Here is a 25,881-nt window from a genome sequence, read left to right on the forward strand (position 1 = left end):
GGTATAATGTCAAAGGTACTGGCAAAAAAATCCCAGAAAGAGAATGGGGCAAAAAAAAAAAAAAAAAATTGCAAAATAATGACGGGAAGTGACCCTCATTTGGTGAAAGACAAAGATGTACAGATTCCAGAAACTCAGAGGACCCCAAACAGGAGATATTGTATTATATCAATATATATAGATTATATATGCAGAAAACCATGTTTAAAATATTCAAATAAAACTGCTATAAACCAACAATAAAGAGAAACCTTTGAGGAGAGCAAGAAAAAAATTCTACATTGCATACAGGAGAACAATGATTCTAATGATCACAGAATCTGATAAGAAACCATAGGGTGCAGAAGATAGTAGAACAATATTTTAAAGTGCTAAGAGGGGAAAAGAAAACTTGTCAATTTAGATTCTATTTCCAGATATATATAAGTTTGTTTCCAGATATATATATCTTGAAATATATATATATTTCAAGAATGAAGACAAAATAAAAACATTTTCCAAATAACGGAAAGCTAAGAAAAATTGCCTCTACAGACCCATAGCACAATAACTATTAAAGGAAGATTTTCAGGCTAAAGGGAAATAAAATGTCAGATGGTAACTTTCATCTTCAAGCAGGAAGACAGAGTATCAGAAATGGCAAATATCTAGGGAAAATAACTGTTTTCTTTTAATTTATTTAAAACACATATGGATATATTTACAATTCTAAAAGTATCTTGTGGATTATACATCTATATGTATGTGGATTATACATATATATGTGTGTATACACACATAAATAATAGCATAAAGATGGTGGGGTAATGAATGGATATACACACTTGTAAGATACTTATATTCATATAAAATGATACAGTTTAACTCGAACTAGACTGAAAAGAATGAGCCTGAGATCTTTAGAGGAAACCAATAGAACTGATAAATTAGTTTAATAATGTCACATGGTAAAAGATTATTATATAAAATCAATTGTAGTTTTAAATACCAGTAGCACAAATTTGGAAAAATAAAAGCTAAAAATATATTTACAATAGCATCAAAAAATAAATACTTGCGAATATATTTGACAAGATATATGTACAACCTACAACTGAAAACTATAAAACATTACAGAGAGAAACTAAAGAGCACCTAAATACATGGAGAGATAAATCATGCTCATAGGTTGGAAGACTCAATGTGGTTAAAATGTCAATTTCCTCAAATTGATTAATAGATATATTACAATCCCAACCAAAATTTCAGCCAGCTGTTTTGGAGAAATTATCAAACAGATTCTGAAATTGATATCACAATACAAAAGACTCAGAATAGCCTAAGATTTTCTTAAAAGAATCAGTTTAGAGGATTTATACTAATTATGTCAACACCTATTGTGAAGGTATAGTAATCAAGATGGTATGTAATTACAAAAGGGTAGACATTTATGAATGGATTAGAATAGAGTCCAGAAGTAGACCTGCACATACAATGCCAACTGAATTTTGGTGAACATGCCAGAAAAAAGTTCAACGGGGAAAGGAGAGCCTTTTCAGCAATGGTGCTAGAATAACCAAATCTTCATATGGAAGAAAAAAACACTACACAGAACCTCACACCACACACAAATATTAAAACGGAACGTAGACCTAAATGTATAAGCTAAAAGCATAAAACTTCTATTATGTTTTGTTATTATGTAATAGCTAGAAGTACAAAACTTCTCGGGAAAACATATAAACACATTTTTGTGACTTTGGGGTAGGCAAACATTTATTAGATAGGACGTAAGTAGTATAAACAAGGAGAAAAATGATCATTGGATTTAATCAAAATTTTTAAAAATTTCCTAAGGGAAACAAGAAAGTAAAGACAAACCTCAACATTGAGCAAAACTATATATGTATATATATGACAAAGCACTTATATTCAGAATATATAAAGAAGCCTTGTAACTCAATAAGAAGAAGACAAAAAAGTCAATTAAATTGTGGGCAGAAGATTTGAACAGATTATTCACAAAAAGAAGATATATGAATGGCCAGTAAACATATGAATACATTATTCTACATTATTCATTGTAGAAATGCAAATTAAAACCACAATGAGATGTCACGATACACCCATTAGAATGAATAGAAAATAAAAAGACTAGCCCAGTTGTTCATAGGTACATGGAGCAAACAGAACTCTCATATACTGCTGAACAGAATACAAAATAGCACAACCGCTGTGGAAGACTGACAGTTTCTTAAAAAGTTAAACATATATATATAAGACTCAGACGTTCCATTCTTAAGCATTACCCAAGTGAAAAGAGAAGATCTGTCCACTCAAGGACTTGGACAGTCATCCCCTGGCATCTGAAAGGGTTGGTTCCAGGATCTCCCTCAGATACCAAAATCCAAGGATGCTCAAATTCCTTGTATCAAATTGTATAATATTTGCATATAACCTACACTTATTCTCTCGTATCCATCTCTAGATTATTTATAATACATAATACAATGTAAATGCTATGTAAATAGTTGTTTACTATATTTGATTTTGAAACCTATTATTTTTATTGTTGTATTCTAGTTTTTATTGTTTTGCTATTTATATTTTTGATCCATGGTTGGTTGAACCCACAGAGACACAGAGGGCCAACTGTACAATATTGTTCACGGAAGCCTTCATAATAGCCAGAATATCTGTAAACCACCTAAGTATTTACCAATTGGTGGCTGGGCACGGTGGCTCATGCCTGTAATCCCAGAACTTTGGGAGGCCAAGATGGGCTGATCACACGGTCAGGAGTTCAAGACCAGCCTGACCAACATGGTGAAACCCCATCTCTACTAAAAGTACAAAAAAAAAAATACAAAAAAAAAACCAAACAAACAAACAGCTGGGCCTGGTGGTAGGCACCTGTAATCCCAGCTACTGGGAAGGCTGAAGCAGGAAAAATACTTGAACCTGGGAAGCAGAGGTTGCAGTGAGCCAGATCGCGGCACTACACTCCAACCTGGGCAACAGAGCGAGACTCCGTCTCCAAATATATATATATATATGATATATGAGATATATGTATATATCTTATATATAAGATATTTTTATCCATTTACCGATTGAGATATATATATAATATATATATGATATATATATTAAAACCACATATATATTAAAACCACATGTTATATATCTTATATATAAATATCAATCGGTAAATGGGTAAAAAAATGTAGTCTGCCCGTACAATGGAATACAAGAAAAATCAATGATCTACTGATGAGAAAAACAATATGATGAACCTCAAAGCCATTCTGCTGAGCAAAATGAGCCAGAAGTACATACTGTATGATTTCATGTATACAAATTCTTAAACATTGAAAATAACCTATAGGCACAGAAAGTTAATCAGAAGTTGCCTGGGGTCGGGGGTGGAGGGAGAAATGGACTGAAAGGACCATGAGCAAACTCTGGGAGCGATGAATATGTTCTGAATCTTGGTTGCAATGGTGATTCACAGGTTTATACATCACTCAAAGCACAACAACCAGGACAATTTAAATAGATCTTTATCTTACTTTTACCACAATAAATTGGATTTTACAGTTAATGTGCATGCTAATCACTGGGCAGCTAGTTGAAATGGAATTCTGATCCATCAGATTTGGGATGGTTCCTAAGATTCCACATTAATTACAAGCTGCCAAGTGATACCCATGCTGATGGTCTGAGTTCCACCCTTAAGAGAAGCTTGAGACTACAATTATTCAATCCCCAAATGATGAAGCTGAGGAGCATTTTATGAATCCTCTTCTCAGGTGTGATTAACATTACCTCTCTTATTCTTTTAGAGCTGTGTCACGTCCCAGAACTTCCCCTGACACGACATTAATACTCTGTAAGGTTGCTAATAACAATCACATCTGGTATTTACAAAGCACACACTAAGTGTTGGGTACCATTCTTACAGCTGTACATGAATTGACACATTTAATCCTTAATGCAAAAGCAGGTACTATTACTATCTCATATTGACAAATGTCAAAACAAAAGCCCAGAAAGTTTATGGGACTTGTCCAAGGTCACCCAGCTGATGAGCAGACGAGGTGGATTCAAAGCTAAGCGTCCCAAACTCTTAAGCACCGTTCTCTGTGGCTTCTCCTCAGAGGAATTATAATCCTCTGAGTGAGGAAATCTTCCTGCTTTGCCACACTTTATGGAGGGCTTTACTGGTTCAACATCAAATATTGATTGCGCACTTACCATGTGTCAGGGCTTACCAAGGAGTTGGTGGTCAGCTCTGTGCATACTTCCCTGAAAACACATAATCCTTTGCCTACTAATCCAGCATTGGTGGTGCCCACTCTGTATATTGTTTGCTGAGAATGCTGACTGTCGTTACTTTGCCACCTCCCTCCATTCTCCCACTGGGGGAGTCACAGGTGAGCAGAAGCAGCCTCATACATTTCTCTAGTGTCAGAGCCAGAGCTATGAGAGAACCAGGCTATGAGCATCTAGGGATTTGTTCTGCTTTTTTGATCTCTGACTATCAGAAATATGGAGCATTGTTCAGATATCCCTGCAACTCGAGGAAATTCATTTAAACTAAAGCATGACGGCTGTCAGTGGGATGTAAGGTAGAGTTGACTCTGGAGTTCCTTCCTGCAGGCCTGTCGTATTAGTCCATTCTCATCCTGCTATAAAGAACTACTGGAGACTGGGTAATTTATAAAGAAAAGAGGTTTAATTGGCCCACAGTTCTGCAGGCTGGACAGGTAGCATGGCTGGGAGGCCTCAGGAAAATTTCAATCATGGCAGAAGGTGAAGGGGAAGCAGGCACGTCCTACATGGCTGGAGCAGGAGGAAGAGAGCAAAAAGAGAAGTGCTACACACTTTTAAACAACCAGGTCTAGTGAGAACTCACTCGCTAGCACGAGAACAGCAAGGGGGAAACCTGCCCCCATGATCCAGTTAATCCCACTAGGCCTCTCCTCCAACACTGGGAATTACAATTCCACATGAGATTTGGGCAAGGACACAAAGCCAAACCATATCACCTGTCAACATTTCCATCTCCTTGACCAAGTGGGAGTGAGAGACTCCTGACCCCTCTCCTGGGATAAGGATAACACAACCCAGGGCTTCAGAATTGTGAGCTCCACGTGCTAGCTTGTTGCAGCAAGTCTTGCAGAAGTTGAGTGATGGGGACAGAGACGCAGTGAAGGCTCTACTAGGAGAGCTGCACGATGCATTAACAGTGTCCACTACGGTACAGGAGGCTTTCAGGAGAGATATAAGGAGGAGTTAGTTTCCTGAGCGGGAAAGTTGTAGATCACAAGAGCAGATGAGCAATGAAGACAAAACTAAACTCGAATCACAAGGACTCGGATATAAATCTGCCCTGAGGCAGGGGATTGGACCCACTGACCTGCCAGAACCCTTATGTATATAAGTTAGCCTCAGAGAGTTTCAAATCTGATAGGACTTTGTGAGTACCATGTAGAAGATAAAGGAGCTGATCCAAGAGAACGTTGGCCAAGCCCACTTCCCAGTTGAGAAAAACATGGCTTAAAAACAGCCTGCACAGCTTCCTGGTCGTCCCATCACTCTTGCCGAATAGCATTTTTCTGAGCTGGGGGATCAATGAATGAGAAACAGATGGATTTAATTTCCCTTGAAATTAGGGATGGGTGAGCCCAGCCACAGTGTGGAGTTGCTGAATGTCTCAAACTATTTTTTTCAAGTGCTTTTGGTTCAGCAAAACCAAAACCATGGTTTCACAAAGCACGTTTCCCCTCATTCATAGGAGGGTTCATGTATTTTAAGGGAAAGTTGATCTGCATATTTCAACTTCTTTACACTTCACTTATCAAAATGCTAAATAAAATTTCCAGGAAGTCTGAGAAATATTTTATAACTTTTTTTCCAAATTCTTTTATTTAGGAAAGGAAACAGTGGGGAAGGTTGGAAAATCCTATGAAAGAAAAGGTGGGTTCAGGTGGAAGTTCACACTTTTAGGGAGTTCTATGTCCCAGAATTATACACATGTTAGGTATACAGTCACAATATTCTCAATGAATATATTTGAAAATCTCTTGAAAAGTGAGGGGAAGGGTGGGAAAGTTCAATAAGGACAAGTTCGAGGAAAGGCTGAAAAATACAACACAATTTAAAATAGCTTCTGATCTCTAATAGTCAGGCAGTGTATTCCTAGTAGCCATAAAACCAATGATGCAGAACTATAGCATCCTTGTGTCATCCACCAGCATGAACTCCACCATTCTTCAGGTGTCTTTTCTCTTTATAAGGCATGTGATAAAGGTGCTTATAGGATGCTTATGAGTGGAGGGATGGCCAGAGGAGAGGGTGGAAGAAATGCACCACAGAGGGTGGGTGGGAGCAGGTGGTGGAGCAAGTGCCCAGTGCCATCTTTGTTTTAGAGAATGACTCAGACCACAGACTTATGTGTGAGCTCTGAAGAGCTATTTCTACTTAAAGCTTAGCTTTCAGTTCCAGGGGACCAAGCAAGACACAAGGGGGAGAGACGCAGTCATCCCACCTCTCAGGGAGCTCAGTCTCTTTGTATTGCGCTGGAAGTACAGTGCTTGCTCATCACTGACAGGTGGACTTCTGCTGATAGTGGCAGAGAGTGCAGCAATGGACACTGCCCAAAAGGAGAGAAGAAGGAAAAGGCAGCCCCTTGTAGTATCTGATTACATTTGTCTCAAATGCCCAGGAGACATTCCCTGGGGGTTCCCGGAAAAGCAATTTGAGATGGGAATTTTCTACAGGCAGCCATAATAATTATTGATAAAATATGGAGAATAATGTTTATTATGATTCATATACTTCTTGTTTTAATCCCCAGGCTGGTGTAGGAAGCGCAAACATGGATTACATATCTCTTTAAAGCCATGTATTTTCTGGCTTTTAAATTATAAAATTCAAATAGGGTTGTGTGGCAGTGACAATAGGAGTTGTCAAATATTCCTGGGACTCCCCTACATTTCCCAGCAGCCTTCCAGGTAGTTAGGTTGGTGGCAGTAATTGATTTGGAACAACAGGGCGTGAGCATGGATGATGTGTGTCCTTTTCTGACAAAGATGGTCAATTCTTCCATTCCTCCCCCTCCTCCCTCAGTGATCTTGGTCTATAATCTGCCCAGATGTTTTAGCTACACTGGACTTCTCACAAAGGAGAACTGAACCTTTATTCTGTTAAACCACTGTGATTTGGTGGGGGAGTGGGGAGGGTCTTGTTTGTTACAGTAGCTAGTGTTAACCAACCTGATTAACACAGCTGTTAACTAGACTAATACAAGTTGTAAACTTACAACCTGTCGTTATGATACCCTGATAGTAATAAAGCTGGTGGTTTGGGGTAAGATTCTTAGAAGTTTTTGAGAATATAATAGTGCCTTATATTAGTAATCTAGTGGTATATCAAAAACCATCTTAAGAGGTAGTAGTTTAAAACAACAAACATTGATTATCTCAAAGTTTTTGATGCTCAGGAATTTTGGAGTGGCTTAGGTCGGTGGCTCTGACTCAAAGTCTGTCATGAAGTGCCATCAAAATGTTGGCAGGAGCTGCAGTCATCCAAAGGCTTGATTGGGGCTGGAGAATGCATTGTTCATAGGAGCCCTCAATTTATTGCTGGTTTCTGGCTGGAGTTCTCATTTCCTCATCAGATGCTCCTCTTTGTAGAGATTCTCAGGCAAAGGAAGCTAGCATCATTCAGAGAGAGTAATCCAAGAGAGAAAGCAAACAGGAAACCACAGAATCTTTTATTGCCCAGTGTCTCATGTTGCTTCCTCCCCCCACCCATTCATTAACAGTAAGTCACTAAGTCCAGCCACACTCAAGAAGAGGAGAATAGGTTCCACCTTTTCAAGAGGGTTTCAAAGAATTTGTGAACAGATTTTAAACTATATACACCCCATTACCCCAGAGTGGGTTTGTAGGTAACTAAGGGGGTAGAATGGTGGGTGGCACCTAAGTTGGGGGGTTCAGTGATCCAACATAAATCAGGCTAATAGAGTGTAATGGTGTGACTGCTCCTATCTTACATTATTCCTTAATCTCATCAGCAGACGAAGGGAGCCCAGCCAATTCTATTCAAGCAACCTTGACTGGGCCCCTGACAAGCATCTGCATATGGAGATGCCAAGGTAATCTGAGATGGGGATTTTCTACAGGGAGCACAGAGAAATTCCTGTTTACTTACCTCTGTGCATAGACATGATGCAGAGGAAATGAATTCCCATGAAACAGGACATTGTGCCGGAACCAGCCTGGCCCTGGCTTTATAGGGAGGTGGAGTTCCGGCATTGTCCTCTGACGTGGCCCCCTCCTGCCAACCTCCCAGCTTGCCCGGTGCTACATAGTGTGCTAATTGCTGATACAAACCCTGGGAATTTGCAGAGTAGGATAAGATAGATCCTACAGAAAGAGAAGTTCTTCCCTTTGCATAAAACATGTGCAAATGAAGCTGATCTTGATCTTAGCCCATGGCAGGGAATGGCAGTAACACTGGAAATATTGGCTCTGTGAAGGCTGGAATTTTCCATCTTTCGTCCTATATTCATAGTGCTATATAAGTGTGCACTAAATAAAAAGCACCTTGCTGGTATTTTTTAAACTAATTGAATGTGCTAGCATTTACCATGGCAGAAGGTGTGGTGATAAGAGGGTGACAGGAGTTCTGAGTCTCGTAGGTCTCTGACACCTGAAAATTCACCAGCCCAGCCATACTGATGGCAGCCTTGCACCCTGGGGAAATGGTTGTGTGAGTTCCTATAAAACAATAACATTGGGGTCTAATCCAATTATGATATGACCCACTCTTGGCTGAGCCCAAAGTGGAATCTGCACCATGGGGCAAGGCAAGGACCAGAGATAAAGGCTCAGTTTATGCCACCCCTTCTCAGGCTGATGGCATTTACTTGCATAGCCATAAAAAGCAGCCACCGGGGACTGTGGCAGAGTGTGGTAAAGCTGGCCATGTTGCAGTAGCCTGCCAATCACTATTAGCAGCAGTGAGAATGGGACATTTCCTTAGACTCCCTGGATTTGGACAGCAACAACAGGCTCTGGGGCCACAGTGGTGGTACAACAGAGCTCCACTGAGCTGCCAGTGTCCAGAATGTGAAGGCCTCTAGGCTAAGGGGAACATAGCTTCTCCTACTAGGAACTGATAAGGAGGAACCACAGCTCAGCCATGGGAAGGGCAGACTTCTTTCTCATCTTGGCATGAGCTTCCCTGGTTGAGACACCAGACTGGTGAAGTATGACATACTGGTTTTAGTTAATTTTATTGTAACTTTAAGGAGACTTTTAACTGGACCATCACCCCCAGGAAATGTTTCATGTAAAGAATAGCCAAGAAGGCCATAGATTCCATCCCACCAATGACACACAGCAACTGACTCTTCACCCCTATATCCTGCGCTGGATTTTCCATATGGCCAATTCAAGTACACATATTGCTTTACCAAGTGATGTTCATCTTTGTCTGCAATTACCACCGTGATTACATTTCTCCTCATTAGCCTAGATGGGAGGGTGCAGGGAAAGATGGTTGGATCAGGACATCTAGTTTCCATACTGTGAACTGAATTTGCTTGGTGGCTCTGGTCAAGTCCATTGACCCATCTGTGCCTCCTCTTGTGGCCCTTGTTCAGATATGCAGTGATTCCATGACTAATTTTCAGTGCTGGTCTCAAGCATGTAGCTGCCATTTGGTGCAAAGCATTAGCATATCTTTATAATTGCTAATGAGGGAAAGAAAATTCCAGAAAAGCTCTTTGGAGGAATCTAAGAATAACACTATGAGCTAAGCATTCTGTCCAAACAAATTTCATTAAAAGAAAACCAAATTATTATCCTTTTGCAAAATAATAACAATAATGGCCTTAACTAACATTTGCCAGGTTCTAAATACGTATCTTGCAGTGTCTAAATATTTTACACATTGTTTTCGTTGCCCCTGTTCACCCCATTGGTGAGGGAGGCATTCCACACTAGAATTACGAGGATGACCAAACACATTACACTCGACGCTTAGCAGATGTGACTGACAGCAGTTATTATTCACATACACTCTCAGCTTCAGAGGTGAACACAGCATGGGATGCTGGCCACACAGGGGTTGCCCTCAGGAGCAGGGTGAACAGGCAGGGGCTGTGGGTGGCAAGCTTTGTAGCAACAAGAGGGTGAGGTGCCCCCGGTTCCTGCAGGAGAATCTGATGGGCTTTGAACAATTCTGAGCCTAGCAGGAAACTGACACCCACTACTCAGGGATAAGTAGGAGCTGTGCCTGGTCCACTTGATAAGGTGGGTTGCTTGATAGGAACCTTATCTGCAAGAGTAGAATGGAGAGAGGCTCTTGTGAGTAGGTCAGTAGAGGCCCTGCTGATTTGACCAGATTTGAAGGCAGCACACTATACCAAGCCTTAATTTCAGCCTTTACATGACACACACATATTGTTTCATCATTGCAACACTCCTATGAAATATCATTACGCCTTTTTACAGATCATGAAATTGAGGCTTAAATGAGGCTAAGCAAATTGCCCAGTGTTTCCTAGCTGGCCAGTGGCTGAGCTGGTATTCAAAGCCAGGTTTGTTAGTCTCAGAGTCTGACACCATAAGCGACTGTGAACAGGTAGATGTAACAACCCATCTTAGACATGAATCAAGAAAAAAGAAGGACAAGGGGAGAACACCCTACCCCAAATAACCAGAGAGCTCAAGTTAAACACACGCAGTCCTTTGTTCTGTCCACCATTTGACCTTCTGAGTCCCATGCTACCTTCTGCAAGGCAACTGGGTTCACAAAGCCATCTCAGTGACCACTAACAGCAGCAGCTCTGCCTCACACTTTAATCAGTGGTCTCTGAAGTGTTTACAAGCCCAACTCCTCGGGACACACTTTTGATTTTACACCCTGGGGGACGAGAAACAGTCCAAGCAGATCAACCAGCTTCCAGGTGCTTCAAATTCCCAAGGCCAGGGATGGCACCAATCAGTCATCCTTTTGCATGTGGATGTTGGGTATATCAAAGGGACTTGACGGTCTAGAATAAATTCTTCTACACTGAAAAGAGGCTTTAGATCTCTTTCAGTCCAAATCCCTCATTATGCGGTTAAAGAAAGTGAAGTGGCCTCCCCAAGGTCACAAAGTTGGTTAGGGCAGAACCTGCTTGCATCCCTTCCCTAAACCCTTTCCCAACTCCCTCCTCCCGTACACACCTCCCACTCTCAAGTAGAAGAAGGGAGAAACTCTCTTCCTCAGCACCCTTTGCAGTTAGGCTGACCATGTGACCTGTTCCAGGCTTTGTGCCAAGAGGGAATCTGCCAGGGGGAGTCTGGGAGTGGTGTTTCTTCCCTGATAGAAAGAAAGCATGGAGAAAGAGCTCTCTCACCATTCTCTCCAAACTCTACCTTCTGTAAGAGCCAGTGGAGGACCTGAGGCTTGAAACCAGAGGTGTCTTTTAGCCATGAGGGAAAGTTCAGAGATGCAGACATAGCAACTCAGCCTCAGGTGTGTGCTAAATCAGTCCCCAAACTGCCCTTCCTGACTCTTCATTTCAGTAACAATTAATCCAAGTTTAAACCACTGTTAGTCATGTTTTCTCTTCTTTGCCGCCAAACACCCTCCTCTGAGCAGCAGTCACTAGAGTCAGGCAGTAGGTGAAGACCCAGCAGTGTCACCCACTAGCGATGAGACCCAGGGCAAGGAACTTTTCTCTGTCTCAGTTTCATTTTTTGGAAATGGGCATATATTTTTACAGAGGTGCTGTAAAGTAGTGCTTCCCAGCCTTTTTGGAACCAGGGACTGGATTCGTGGAAGACAATTTTCCCACAGACCAGGGGTGTGGGGATGGGGGATGGTTTCAGGATGACTCAAGTGCATTACTTTTATTGTGTACTTTATTTCTATTATTACATTGTAATATATAATGAAATAATTATACAACTCACCAAAATGTAGAATCAGTGGGAGCCCTGAGCTTGTTTTCCTGCAACTAATCAGTCACATCTAGGGGTGATGGGAGACAGTGACAGATCACAAGGCATAAGATTCTCATTAGCAGCATGTAAACTAGATCCCTTGCATGTACAGTTCTAGAGTTTGCTATGAGAATCTAATGCTGCCACTGATTTGACAGGAGGTGGAGCTCAGGCAGTAATGTGAGCAAGGGGGTGGGGGGTGACTGTAAATAGAGATAAAGCTTCCCTCGCTCACCCATCACGCAGCTCCTTCTGTGTGGCCCAGTTACTAAGAGTCCAGGACTGGTACTCACCTGTGACCTGGCATGGGGGAGTGGTTGGGGACCCTTGCTGTAAAGCTTAAAATCTTTATAAAGAGTGTATAATATTTTCTAGCTCACAATTGACTGTTAGCTAGGATTATTTCATTGTTCTCTCAGCCTACCTTCACAGAGGCTATCCCACACAGAGCTCCTCAAAACTTTTGACGATACAGATGAATTACCCAGCAATCCTGTTTAAATTCAATTTTTGATTTAAAAAGTCTGCCTTGGGACTAAGACTGCATTTGTAAGATCTTTTAGGGTATGTCTGTGCTGCTGGTGCTCAGATCACACTTTGAGAAGCAAGACTGTGGGACCCTGTGGGTCTTTTTCCTGCTAGTTCAGCCTTCTAGCTGGTGGATCTGCACTAATAGCATGTCCCGACCTTCTCACTATACTCACGGTAGTTCGTTCCTACAGTCAGACTGTCCTTGCATCCAGCAGCATCTTCATCAAATTCCAATTCCTGGGCTGAGCCCAGGACTTGGTGACTCAGACCCTGCTTCTCCAGGTCTAAGGGTTGTCATTGTCAATCACAATGTCACCCTCAATGGCCCATGGTCTAGCCTAGTCACAGGGAGCTGGATGTACAGTAAGACAGGTATATGGAAGAAATCTGGGGCTTTTTGAGGATTTCATTCAAAGCAGGATGCAACGGTTCATATACTTCAAAACTGGAGCCACTTGGGGACCAGGATGATGTATGTTATGATAACCCCCAGAACTAGAATCCATGAATTTCCTTGATCCAGCACTGTGCTCCAACCCTGGGACAGGCTTAAAGTTTGTCCTGACCAGTTCATCTCATCTGCCTGCCTGCACTTCTGTCAGCTGCCTGTGCCAGGTGTCTCATTCCCCTCCTTCCACCTGTGAAGAAGCTCAAAATCTGCAAGCTCTACTTCCTTCCAAGGCCAGTCTTGCCTTCACATACTCCTTCCCCTTCTTCTCCCTGTACTCTCTCCACTGGCTCTCCCCACACTCCTGCTCCCCAGTCCTGTGCTTTGCTCTCCATCCTGCTGAAGTTCACCTTCGTTCCTTCCAGATTGTGCCCTCAATTCCTCTCAGTCCATTTTGTGTTGCATGACTACCATAGACTAGGTAATTCATAAAGAAAATATCTTTATAAATTTATTCTCACAGCTCTGAAGTCTGGGAAGTCCAGTGTCAAGGTGCTGGCCTCTGGTGAGGGCCTTCATGCTGTGTCATCCCCAGGCAGAGGACAAGAGAGCAAAAGAGAGCGGGAGATGGCCAAACTTGCTTTTATAACAAGCCCACTCTCATGATAACAAACCTACTCCTGCAATAATGACACTATTCTATTCATGATGGTGAAATCTTCATGGCTTAATCACTTCTTAATGGTCCTACCTCTTAATACCATCACAATGGCCATTAAATTTTAACACAAGTTTTGGAAGTGCTGTGTTTTGATTAATTTTCCCCTCCAAAAAGTATGTTGAAAAGTCTCAATGTAGCAGTATTAATAGGTGGGGCCTTTAAGAGGTGAGTGAGTCATGAGGGCTCTGCCTTCATAAGAATATTAATCCATACATGGATTAATGGACTATCACAGGAATGAGTCTGCTTAAAAGCCAGCGTGGCTCTCATTTTCACACCCTTGCCATGTGATGTCTTGAGCCATATTGAGATTCTCCAGAGAGTCCCCACCAGCAAGAAGGCCCTCACCAGATGTGGCCACTCGACCTTGGATTTCCTCAGAGCTGTAAGAAATGAATTTATTTTCTTTATAAATTATCCAGTCTCAGTTATTCAATTTTAGCAACAGAAAACAGAGTAAGGCAGGAGGGGACATTCAAACCACAGCATTCCAACCACAGCCACCCAAACTAATGTTTTTCTGGCATACAAAATGCATTCATTCTATCTTGATGCCCCAAAAGTCTTAACTCATTTCAGCATCAACTCAAAAGTCCAAAGCCCAAAGTCCCATCTGAATTAGAAATAGGGGGGACTCAAGGCATGATTCATCATGAGGCAAATTCCTCTCCAGCTATAACATGGGAAATTAACAAGTTACATGCTTCCAAAATGAAATGCTGGGACAGACATAAAGTAGACATTCCCATTCCAAAAGGGCAGAATAGGCAAGAAGAAAGAGATAACTGGTCCCAGGTATTAATAAATCTAAAACCCAACAGAGAGAACAACCCGAAGCTCCAGAATAATCTGCTTTGACTCCATGTCCTGGGCACTCTGGGGCAGGAGTTGGGCTCCCAGGAACTCAGGCATCCTTGCTCCTATGGTTTTGCTGAGTTCAGTCTACCTAGCAGGTCTCATGGGTTGGAGTGTGGCACCAGCAGCTCTCCCAGGTTAATATTTCAAGCTGGCAGCTCTACAGTTCTGGGGTATCAGAAGTGACCCTGGCTCCACTAGGCACTGCACAGCCCCTGCAGCAGATCCAACTCCACATTTCAACTCAGCATTGCCCAAATAGAGCTCTCTGTGATGGCTCTGCCTCCATGACAAGTCTTTGCCTGGGCCCCCAGGTTGACTGTGACAGCCTTTAAAATCTAGGTGGAGGTCACTGTGCCCCACAGCCCTTGCATTCTACATGCCTGCAGAATTAACACCATGTAGATGCTGCCAATGTCTACAGCTTGTACCTTTTGGAGCAGTTGATTGAGCCACAACTGGGGCCACTTGAACCACAGCTGGAGCAGCAGAGAATCGCTGTACCAGGATGTAAAAACAGAGATCCAAGGTGGTCCTGGACAGGGAGCCCTTACAGGGCATCCAGGCCCATCCCCCAAAATTATTCTGTCCTCTGAGAGCTCTGGATCTGTGATTGAGGGCGGCTTTGAAGATTTCTGAAATGCCTTTGGGGTCATTCTTCCACTGTCTTGATGACCCCTTCCATCTGTACAGGTCTCCTTACCCAACGGTTTGTTGACCACATCCTTGGTTTCCTCATGTGAACACATTTTCATTCTTTAAATGGTCAGGCTGAATATTTAAAAAAATTTTCTGTTCTGCTTTTGTTTTAAATTATAAATTTCATCTTTAAGTCATTTTTTCCCTCTTGGATCTTACTATATGCAGTTAAAAGTAGCTGCACAACTCCTCCAATATTTTGCTTAGAAGTTTCTTCTGCTAGATATTCTAGTCAGACACTCTTAAATTCCACCTTCTATAAATCCCTCGGGCATGGACACAATTTGACCAAGTTCCTTGCCATTTCATAACAAGGATGCTCTTTACTCCAGTGTCCAAAAAGATATCCTGTTTTTCCACCTGAGACCTCATCAGAATGACCTTTACTGTCAGCATTTCTATCAACATTCTGACCATGGCCACTCAGGTAATCTGTAAGAAGTTTCATACTCTCCCTACAGCTCTCCTCTTCTTCTGAGCCCTCTCCAGAATTGTCTTACTACTCTGTTTATAGAAATCTAGGCTTTTTCTAGCCTACTCTTCCAAATTTTTTCAACCTTTATCGATTACCCAGTTCCAAAGCTACTTTCACATTTTCAGGTATTTGTTACAATAACAGCCTCAATTCTCAGTACCAATTTTCTATCCATTTTGTGTTTCTATAAACACAGGTTGGGTAATTTATAAAGACAAGAAATGTATGCTCACTGTTCTGAAGACTAGGAAGTCCAATATCAAGATGCTGGCATCTGGTAAGGGCCTTTGTGGTATATCATCCCATGGCAGAAGGTGGAAGGCAAGACAGCACGAGAGAGCAAGAGAGCAAGAGGGGGCCAAACTCACTAGTATAAGCAGCCTACTCTCATGATAACTAACCCACTCCTGCAATAACAACATTTTTCAATTCTTGAGGATGGTGCCCGCGTGGCCTCATCACCTCTAAATACTGTCACACTGGCAATTAAATTTTAACATGAATTTTGGAGGGGACATTCAAACCATAGCACTCTCCAATCCTCTCTTAGCATCTTCTATAAGCCTCTAGTTTGCAATATGCCAAATGCTACTACGGCCCCTTGTTTGAAACATGTTTGTCTCCCTAGTCACTGAGCTTTCTGAAGGCAGCAACAGCCTTTCATCCTGGTCCTCTTTCTGGCTGGACCCTTCCCCTGGCCCTACCCCAACCTAACATGCCTTCCAGGCACCTGTGTCACTCTGGAGGTCGAAGAGCACAGGCACTTACCTGTGTGATGTGTTTTTCCATCTTTGTTTCATTGCCTTCATCAACCTTCTGATCCAGGTAGCCAGAAGCTGCTGTATGATCAAGTAAGAAAAGAAAATCTCAGAATTATTAATCACTTCTACTGTGCTGGACACCCTGATAAGAAATTTATGTATGCCCATTTAATTACAACTATTATCGCTATTGGATTTCTATCATCTCCACTTTACAGATGCGGAAATGGAAGCTGAGGGCAGGTAACAGGAATATTGCCTGAGGTTGCACAGCCAGGAAGAGAAGCAGTGGAGCCAGGAGCCCAGCCTCTGTTAACTTCTAGCAAAATGGCTCAAGGAAATATAGGCACAAACCTGATTCTTGGCTGGCTTCTTTCCACTGGTGGAAAGCTGGTGGAAAAGTGGAGGGTCCTGTCTAAAAGAGAGTAGATTAGTTAAATCACTGAGTTTTGTTTCCTCCCACCAAACTATGAGTTGTTATTGCAAGATCCCTGAGTCAATGCCAATCTTTTACCGTCCTGGGAGCTTAAATACATTTGGCAAGCAACACCAAGTTATATGGTTTCCAATACTTAGAGGTATCTGTGAATGCAGATCTTAATGCAGTATATTCTTCTGGGGCTGCATTTTCTGTCTGAAACTGAGAATGTATTTTAGATGATGTGGTTAGCATAGAACATGCTTCATCTCAGGACTCAGCTAGGATAAAAACAAGGCAGGCACATTGGCCAGTGTCAAGTGTGAAGGCCCAATTTAGGCCCTTACTGTGTTGAAGGCTGCTGGGCAGATGCGAGGACAGACACAGAGGCCAGGCTCCAGTACAGCCTCAGGGGAAGTCCATGCCAGGGTGTACTTGATCTGGTCTCCCACATAACGTAAATGATCCTGGAGATGAAGGTCCTGCCAAGAGACCTCCAGGTGACTCCAGGAGTCTTTGAGGCTGTGAATCTTTGCACCATACTTTAAACTAAATTTCTACAGAGCCCCAAATGCCTGTCGCCTCCTCAGCTCCTTTTGTAAAGGAACATGGGTAAACCATGGACCATTAAGAGTAGACAAAGTTTTGCCAAGTCCTTGGTGCTATGTAGGGAAGAGCTTCTCAGAATGTTCTACTGGGTCCCTCTAGCTGCAGAGGAGGGCAAATGAGCACCGGGGGTCTGGAGGGATAGCCCGAAGCAGCCCCATAACTTGCATGGAATGTTTTTGAAGTCTTGTATTTATCTTAATAATTCATGAGAATTTTACATTTCTTTCCATGCTATACCCATATCTATTTTATATTAAATGTAGCATTAATAATTGCCCGAAACCTGAAAAAAATGGTGCCCCAGAAAGCTGCACCCACAGTTCTCCTGTAGCCACCCTGAGGGGACATATGTCCCGGTTCGAAAGCACAGATGTACGGTGTTAATCTCACTGGTTATTCCAGAACCTTCTCTTGCCCACACTTAGAAAAACCACAGGCAGCCAGAGGCTTGAACCTAAGTAACATGCACACAAGTTCAGACCCAACAAAGGGAAGAATTTCCAGGAGATATTTGCGCACAGACTCAAGAAGCCTTTTAGAAAATGAACAAGCAAAATACCTCACCAAAAGGCAGGGACTCCTAATATTTTGGATTCTCTGAACACTGATGTAGTATACAGAGATCCTCCCCAGAAAACAAAACAAAACAAAACAAAACAAAAACATTTCTTAGGTCTATGTGTTCTTTAGAGATTTCCAGAGACCCGAGGCCATCCGTGGACCCCTAAGAATATAAAGATTCCCACTGAGATCCTTTGTGCAAAGGCCCTTTGTAGAGGGCATACATTTTCTTTAAATGTTTTGAGCCAGCGTCTAAACATTGAGAAAGTTCACACTGATGTCTGGATCCTGGAGACTTGACAGCTTCGGACCTGCACGATCTCATGGCTCCATGGAGGGGAGGAGCAGCCGCTGCCCCTGCAGCTGGGATTCCTCGTCCCCTCTGCCACACCACCCCCATTCCTCCTTCACAGAACCCGCCAGCCCCTGTGGCACCTTAACTGGTGACTCTTGTCATGCCATTAGGCCATCATCGGGGACATCAGGCCCTGACAGTGGACAAGAGCCATCTGGAGTCCATGCCGGTCATCACCTGCCCCAGCTGACCTTCCACCCAGACCTGCTGCTGGGCTGTGGTTGGAGAGAAGCTGGGTCAAAGAAGCGGAAAAATCTGCAGATACATCCAGTACTGGCAGCATTGGTTGTAGTGAAGGAGTTCAATCCTCTATACGGGGAGGATTCTCCCCACTCCACTTGGAATGGAGCCATGAGGGTGAGTGGAGGGTCAGAGCCTGCCGCAGTCATGGGGCAGAAACAGCTTCCCGTACAACATCGGCACCCTCTCTTGGGACGGTGCTGGCTGCAGCAACAAATTAACACAAATAGGCTGACTTAAAACAACAGAAATGTATTCTCTCACAGTTCTGGAGGCCAGCAATCTGAAGTCAAAGTGTCCACAGGGCCATGGCACCCTCTGGAGACTCAAGAGGAGAATCTATCATTTGCCTCCTCCAGCTTCTAGTCTCTCCAGGCATCCATTGGCTTGTGGCTGTGTCACTCCAATCCCTTCTTTATGTCTGTGTTTTCTCTTCTGAAGACTCCTGTCATTGGATTTGAGGCCCACCTAATCAATCCAGGATGATCTCATCTGGAGATCCTTCCCTTAATTATGTCTGAAAAGATGTTTTTTTCCAAATGAAGTCACATTCACAGGTACTGGGGATTAGGACTTGGACGTATCTTTTGGGGGTCACCATTCAACCCACTACCCAGCTTCTTCTCAGCCATTGGCATATGTCATAGGCAACAGCAGCCCCTAATAACAAGGGTCAGTCATGGAGGTGGCTTTGCCGGTGTTCATGGTAAAAAGTGCCCTCCATGAGCAAGACCTGACTGTGGAGGAGAATACAGAACCACATCGCAACTTACTTACTCGGATGCCCTTTAACCACAGTGGAGCAGGAGAGAGAGAGAGACAAGGGGAAAGTGCACACACTTTTAAATGATCAGATCTCATGAGAACTCACTATCACGAGAACAACAAAAGGGGAAGTCCGCCCCCCATGATCCAATCACCTCCCACCAGGCCCCTCTCTCAACACTGGAGATTACAATTCAACGTGCGATTTGGATGGGGACACAGAGCCAAACCAGATCAGAGTAGAAACAAAAAATACTGGACCAATAAACAGATGGAACATTTCCCCAGATCAGGCAATTTTCCCCAGGTCAGGGAGGTATTCTGTTGGGGTGTGGGGAGGAGACTGGGATAGGTCAGCAAGATCCCAGGAAGGGGGCAGCTGCCTGGTCCTCTTAAGTACTTGAAAAACGTATCTTCACCCCAAGTGGAGCTTTGAACCTCAGGCCTGATTGCCCCGAGGGCCAGCCAATGGACTGTAATGTATATGGACTGATGATGAGGCCCAATGAGGACCAGAGGATCCACTCCTGCCCCCACCCCTCTCAGCAGTTCCACAACCTACATATGTCCCTGAGACCATGATCTGGTCACAGAGTAAGGAGAGTGCCTTGGTTTGCTAGGGCTGCCCCGACAATCCACAGATTGTTCAAAGGTGGCTTCAACAACAGACCTTTTTTGTAGCAGTTCTAGAGGTCAGAAATCCAAGATCAAGGTGGCACTGGGCTATTTCTGAGGCCTCTCTCCTTGGCTTGTGGATGGCTGTCTTCTGCCTGTGTCTTCACACGGTCTTCCCTCTGTGCCTGTCTGTGTCCTCGTATCCTCATTACAACACTTATCATATGGATTTAGGGCCCACTCTAATGATCTCATGGTAACTGATTGCCTCTTTAGTGGTCCTGTCTCCAAATACCATCACACTCTGAGGTACTGCAAGTTAGAACTTCAACAGAAGAATTTTAGGAGGTCATAGTTCAGCCCTTTACAAAGAGGAACTTTCAGAAAATGATCCAGCTTGGTGAAGAAATTGTTCTTTTGAAATAAAATTTAAGTCAATAAAAAACACAGATTTCTCTTTTGTATACACCTCGGGACGTGGACTGATTCATGTCTACTGGCCCCCACAGGTGCCTTTTCCCCAGGCAGGAAGGTACAGATCCTGGGTGGGGCACAGTTGTGTGTGTGTGTGTGTGTGTGTGTGTGTGTGTGTTTAAAGAAAATCTCCAGGTGATTCTCAGTCCCTCCCACAGAGGCCCACTGCTGTGCCAAGTGGGCACAGGGCAAATCCCAAATCTCTTGCTCAGTTATAAGACAAATAGTCACTAGGTGCCTTCTATAGGCGAAGCATTGTGCAAGGCACCTGGAAGAAAACTAAAGTATGTGGCCTGCCCTTACCTGTTATGTACAGCAAGGCGCTCGGTCAAAGCAAAGAGAGCCCAAAGGCATTCCCATGCTTGGTGCTCCAGACCTCCTTGTGCGCTCACATGCCCGCGCTCTTTACTCTCATCCAGGTTCTTTCTCCGTCCCTAGATTTGCTAAGAAGTATACTATGGATGGGTCAATTTTTTACAAAGAAGAGTGGGAACTTCCTCCCCTCAAGGGAAATAAGTGTCCTGTGGTGTCAAGGAATAAGGGGAGTGAGGAATAGGACTTTGTGGTAAATGCTTTAACTCGGATGTAAGAGCTCAAGTCTGGCATGGCTGCAATTGAATGGATACTATTGTCCCAACTTTGCAGAAGACTCTGTATATCCTAGTTTGGGATCCCCTAAAAGTGGACCTTGAGACAAAGATTTTCTATGCAAGCAGTTTCTTGGGCAGGGATCCAAGAAGCACGGTGAGGAAGAGGGGAAGAGGGGCTGGGAAGGGGAAGGGATCAGTACAGGACACCTAGTGAGTGGGCTACTGCTGCAGGCATATGGTGCTCAGTCCTACTGGGGACTCTGAAGCCTAGGGCCATGAGCTCAAGTAAGCATGCACTGGAATAAGGAGAATCCCCAGATCTTGTAAGATTGTTGTCCACAGAGTCTGAATTGACATTGTTAGCTGGGGACATTACGGAAGCCAGGTAATACATGGAGTCCTGGCCCATGTCTAGCTTACAGTGGATTTGTTTGACTCATAGACCACTGAGTGGTTGTTTTCCTAATTACTCAACAGAGAATTGGAATGAAAATGCTTGGTGGTTGTCAGAAGTCTCACATTGGAACCTTGACCTGTAGCATAGGAGTTTTAATACTGGGGAAAGCCAAATAGAAATCCAATCCCTGTCCTTGGCCAAAATAATTTTTAAAAAAGCAAAATGCATTCCCAGAAGAACAATGGAGCTTAGTGGTACCACCAGAAATTTGAAGAAGGCAGGGGTGGTATCACTGCTATATCCCAATTTAATCTGTTAGGGAGGCAGGAGCCCAGGTGAGCCAATGCGACACCATTTTAAAATCAATTCCATCTTAAAACTGGCAAGGCACATTCCTTGCCAGTCACGACCCGTGGTCCTGAGATGTTTACAGCTAAGGAAGCAGCTCAGTGATGCTACAAGGACACACTCCTATAACAACGAAAAGTCCAGATGTCCCAATACTCATATATGTTTTCAAGATAATTATAGTTACACTTTGATGTACTTACACACTAAAATGTCAAGGATAGTTTTCTTTAAATCAATAGAATAATTTTGTCATGCTGTCAGCCCACCCGTATGTGGGCACAACTTAGTTTAGTCTCTACATAGACAAAACCCCTATATAAAAAATTAAACTTAAAATAAAGATGATACATTCCTCTGCTTGCTTCCTGAGAACACCCTACTCTGTAATGGAGTAGTTTCTAATAAACTTGCTTCTTTCACTGTGCTCTGTGACTTGTCTTGAATTCCTTCCTGCATGACATACAAGAGTCCTCTTTTGCGATCTAGATTGGGACCCCATTTTCCAGCAACAAATCCATCAGTATGGCCACTACAGAAATCAGAGGGTCATGGAGATGACAACGGACTATCACATACTCAAGCAAGTAGTAGCCTCCATTGTAGCAACTGTGCCGTACATGGCAAAGAGAGATTAACGCAGCCTTTAGACTATGGTGTGCACAGGGGTGCTGCCCTTGACCTGGAAATGTGTACTTTGCCCTCTGTGTCAGCAAAAAAGACCAGAAGTAGTTCCCCTTCATGTGGGACTGATATAGATTTCTCCTGAGGCCTCTTTCCTTGGCTTGCAGACAACCACCTTTTCATTGTTTCCTCACTTGGTCTTTCCTTCGTGTGCACAGATCCCTGGTGCATCGCCCCCTTCTTATAAGGACGTCAGTCATACTGGATTAGTGTGCTACTCTTATAACCTCATTTAATCTTAATTACCTCTTTAAAGGCCCTATCTTCAAGTACAATCATATTGGAGGTTAAGGCTTCAACCCCTGAATTTGAAAGGGGAGGGACAAAATTTAGTCCATAAGAGGCACCATGTCACAGATAGAATGACTCAGCCAGTTATGATCAGCCACCTCAATTCTGGCACAAGTTACTCACAGAGTAGCCAAGGTGACAGAGAAGGAGGTTGAGGTTGTGCCTGGACCCAACAGCAGGGGCTCCCGCTCATCAAGGCTGATCTAGCTACGGCTGCTGCTGCACGTCCAACCCATCAGCACCAGAGACCAACAGTGACACAGAGACCTGCCTAGCCCAAGTGTGTGCCCCCTCCCAGGGGACGAGTGTCACCAGTGACTGGCTTCTGCATGGGTATTTAGGTTCAGCCCCTTTTCTTCATTCTGGGATAACTCTGATGGATCATTCCAGTTATGCAGCTCCTGTGGAAGCAACTGAGGTCTCAGTCATAGCACCATCACAGGTCAGCTTCTCTCTCTGCCCACTTCTGCCAGCCTCACTTCCTTACATGTGTATCTCCCAAGAACACTCCCCAGTAAACCTTGGCACCCAGCTCTCAGAGTCTGCTTCCAAAGCACCTATGATAAAACAGTAACCTTTCTAAAACTGATCTGAGAGTGGGCCTGCTTTCAGAATAGTCCTTTCCCCACTATAGAACAATGGTGCCCCTCACCTACTTTAAATATTTCTGTGGCTCATTAACCTAGTTGAAATACACACCTGGCGTTCTACAAAAGGAATCGAAGTATTGTCTCAAAAGACTATCTTCATGATTAATCAAGGTGCATTGAGCCATGGGACCTCCAAACTTTCCCTTACTGAGAGATACTTCTGCTAATGGTGAAGCTTGGTATTAAAAATAATGTTTAGACCTGTTTTGTGACATTCTGAATGTAGAACAGCCAAAGCCATTTAGATTAGTGTCATTTGTCCTCATAAATGTGAATAGAATGCTTTGTGGGACTACCAAATTCTTTAAGACACATTATATAAAATGTGCAGATAATCTTAAGAGATTTCTTTTAGAGTTGGTGTGTTTCATTCAATAAACCTGTTTTATCAAATCACATAATATTTATTTAATTGTCACCAATCATTCTTTTATTTCATCATATAGAATATTGCATATGTGTCTTATTTTTTACCAAGAAATGAACTTTCTAAAACTTATGAAAACATTTAGATGTTAACTTACAAAAATACACAGCGATAGATAGATTTTTTCCTTATTCTCTTAAGGTGTATGTGGAAAATAAAGTATAAAGATCAATGGAAAAACTAATACCCTCCTGCCTGCCCATGTTTTCAGGCAATTAATAAATAAGAGAAAAGAGGAAGCAAAGAGACAACAAAAATATATAATGACATCTTTTCACATGGGGTGGGGGAGAAGCACCACCTCCCCTCCAACAGGGTACCCACACCTTCCAGATTACCTGGGTAGATCTCAAATTCCAATACTCTGATCTGCCATCCTCAGAAGATCACGTAGGACCGTCAGATACCTTGTCTGTTTGGGGAAAGGGTATGGAACACAGAGTCCCAATAATCACACACCTTCTTACCCAGCCTACAATGGCTTCAGAGCACAGAGGCTGTGGTCCCCTTGGCTTCCTGACCAGGTGCTCCTGGTTGGCCTTCCCCCAGCACTTCCCAGCAGACCTGGTTCCTGGCAGTGACGCCTTTGCTTTTCTTCCAGGTCTATTTTTGCCCAGAGTCGCCAATTCCCCACCACAAGTCTTCGTTCTTTTCCCCCAAGGACCTTCACTGGTTTTCCCTAAAGGGGTTTTCCCCTGCCCAATCCTGGTGCCTTTGAGTCACAGCCAGCGTCCTTGCCAGGGGGCCACCAGCCCACTCTGCTAGCTGACCAACAATCCTGTTTTTGGGTCTAAGGAAAAGTGCCTCATGTGATCATCAGAGCTTGAGCCAGAGGACATATACGGGCAGGGCTTAGACCAAGGGCCAAAGGCAACAGGCCCCAAGTGAGGGCAGAGATGGGAAGTCATCGGTAGTCACTGCTGCTCCAGGCACCCACCTGGGAGGGCCTGCATTGCCCCATGAGTGACCCAGTAGTCCCATTCCTCTGGATATAGCAAAATTAAGAACCTTAGCCTTGAAGAGGTCAGGAGGCTTAAAGGGACATTTCCGAAGTTGGGGTCTTTGCACTTGAAGTTATGCAAGTAGTTGAGCATTAGATGTCTTACTCTTAAACCTTGTATGTTCTCCACCAAAAGGTTTGAAGCCTGGTAAAACTCTCGAAAAAATGCACATCATTGTGGTAGCCACGTCTTCAATTAGCCCCTATCCATAGAGCAACATTTTAGCTCAGTGACTGCAAAGACACCCTCTCTTCTTATTTTATCCCTAATGCTTAGGTTGCTGCTGGCACCTGAGAAGTATTAAATATTGATGGCATGAATGATCATTCTGACTTGAAAGGGCATTTATTGAACTTTTTACTCCATCACACACAGTAAGCCCTTGATTTTTATTTCTTCCGCTCTAATTTCTCAGAGCTTGCAAAGATTTCCTTGCAGGGCATCATTGCCACCTGAGTAAGAAAGGAAAGCTGCCCTCACCCCACTCACCTGTTCTCCTTTTGATCGTATACTCTCGTGTTCTCCAGTGCATCAAAGTGGTGACCTTCTTCTAATCACAGACAAGTACAATAGGATTGGAAAGTGTCATGTTTTGGCAGATGAACCTGTTTCTATAAGGATCCTGAAAAGACCGAGGTATATTTATTACCCTCAGTTTCTTTCCCTGACTTGCTCTTCACTCTCTGATGGCCCAGCCTTGGCATATCTCCAAGAGCAGCTGTTGGCAGGTCTTTTGCCCCAGGAAAAAAATTTCAGCTCCGTATTACTCAAGTTGTGCCTAAAGATGTTGGTCATTAGCCACTTCACTCTCTCTCACCTGCTTGTGAAATATGGGTTGGATTCCTTCCGACATGTTACATCCCCAGTTGAACTCCTAACGCAAATAGGAATCTATGGAGAGATTTGACCCAGGAGTTTATGACCTGGCTGGGAGGGAAAATCTTCTCCACAAACATCTTCTCTAATTGTTTTGTATCTTTCCCATCTCAACATTCCCACTTCCTAAAGACTTTCATGAAATAGAAGCACAATTTTTGAT

The 25,881-nt window shown here is 43.2% G+C and overlaps 1 long non-coding RNA gene across 1 annotated transcript; it reads right to left on the reverse strand.

Moving 5' to 3' along the window:
* Nucleotides 1–16,201: 16,201 nt before the first annotated feature.
* LOC110742769 lies at nt 16,202–25,452 on the reverse strand. The gene is made up of 3 exons (XR_002520816.2): nt 25,332–25,452; nt 16,772–16,832; nt 16,202–16,495 (listed from the first exon to the last, which is right to left on the reverse strand). It is a non-coding gene; the product is annotated as an uncharacterized LOC110742769 (long non-coding RNA).
* Nucleotides 25,453–25,881: the final 429 nt, after the last annotated feature.

Source organism: Papio anubis, chromosome 4 (assembly GCF_008728515.1).
Source record: "Papio anubis isolate 15944 chromosome 4, Panubis1.0, whole genome shotgun sequence".
Taxonomy (NCBI): Eukaryota; Metazoa; Chordata; class Mammalia; order Primates; family Cercopithecidae; genus Papio; species Papio anubis.